General features: G+C 41.1%; 1 non-coding gene across 1 annotated transcript; it reads right to left on the bottom strand.

Moving 5' to 3' along the window:
* Positions 1 to 427: 427 nt before the first annotated feature.
* On the bottom strand, positions 428 to 534 carry LOC141722918 (small nucleolar RNA R71). The gene has a single exon (XR_012575915.1). It is a non-coding gene; the product is annotated as a small nucleolar RNA R71 (small nucleolar RNA).
* Positions 535 to 1,587: the final 1,053 nt, after the last annotated feature.

Raw genomic sequence — 1,587 nt, 5'->3', positions numbered from 1 at the left:
TCTTACAAGGTTTACTTTAGTCGTGTATTTCAGGTACTCTGGTTTTTGTTGCAATGGGAGAACCAAAAGCAGATACGCTTCTCAACCGAATATCAATGACATTAAGTCTATTATTGTCAGACCAGCCATTGCTGCTAATACCTTTAAAATCAAGTCTATCACGAATCAATGGGTACATAATTCAGTCCAATTTGGGAATTCTCCAACGGAAGATCCCAATACGCATATTAGGGATTTCATTGAGATCTGCGACACCTTCAGGTTCAATGGTGTGTCTGAGGAAGCGGTGAAACTGAGACTATTCCCATTCTCTCTGAGGGACAAGGCTAAGAGCTGGTTACACTCACTACCAGCTGGTTCGATTGCTACTTGGGAAGATCTTGCTCAAAAATTTCTCAATAAATTCTTTTATATGGCGAAGACAGCTGCAATCAGGAATGCTCTTACTCAATTTACACAGCAATCGGGAGAATCTCTATGTAAAGCTTGGGAGCGCTACAAGGAGATGCTTAGAAAGTGTCCTCATCATGGAATGCCTGATTGGATGATCATTAATTGCTTCTATAACGGTTTGGGAGCTCAGTTAAGACCCATGCTTGATGCAGCATCAGGTGGAACATTATGGGAAAAGATCTATGAGAAAGCTTATGATCTAATTGTACTGATGGCTGCTAATGAATATCAGTATCCAACCCAGAGATTGCCACATGGCAAGTTAGCAGGAGTTCTTGAAGTGGATACAACTACGGCTATCACTGCTCAACTAAAGGCATTGTCTATGAATATCGATTCTCTGGCTAACTACGGTGTTAATCAGATAACCAGTGTTTGTGAGTTGTGTGCAGGTTCGCATGTGACGGAGCAATGCGCTATATCTAGTGAATTAACTCAGTTTGTGAGCAATTTTTAGAGATTGCAGCAACCAGTTCCAGACACTTATCATCCTGACAACCGGAATCATCCTAACTTTAGCTACAGCAACAATCAAAATATGATGCAATAGCCGTTCCAATAGTTTGGAAATAAGCAATTCAATCCTCCTGGTTTTCAGCAACAATTTGCACTAAGACAATAGTTTCCGCCAATGGGAATTCAACAACAAACTCATGGAGGTGCAGGTCAATCTTTGAATAAAAAATCTGAACTGGAGGAGTTGAGGCTTATGTGCAAAAATTAGGCTCTTATATGCAAAAGCCAGGCTATTTCTATTAAGACTTTGGAGAACCAAATAGGGCAAATTGCTAACACTTTATTGAATCGACCACGAGGAACGCTTTCTAGTGATACAGAAGCCAATCCAGGCAAGAGGGAAATTAAAGAACAGGTGAACGCCATCACCTTGAGGTCTGGAAAAGTCGCAAGCCCCCAAATTCAGCAAGATGAAGAGTCTGAAAATTCTATCCATAATGCAGGTGCATCTACACCCTTGCCAATTCCAGAAAATGAGATTGTAGCTGAAAAAGTTGTGCAGAAGGATGCCGAGGTGGAACCGAAGAAGAAAGTTATTGCAATCAATCCTCCTGAGGGTAATACAGGGGATAAATAAGTCTATCCACCTCCGCGATATCCTAAAAGACTTCAGAAGCA

Source organism: Apium graveolens, chromosome 4 (genome assembly GCF_009905375.1).
Source record: "Apium graveolens cultivar Ventura chromosome 4, ASM990537v1, whole genome shotgun sequence".
NCBI classification, from domain to species: Eukaryota; Viridiplantae; Streptophyta; class Magnoliopsida; order Apiales; family Apiaceae; genus Apium; species Apium graveolens.
Note: the sequence above shows the minus strand (reverse complement) of the source record. Positions and strands in the feature narration are given on the sequence as shown.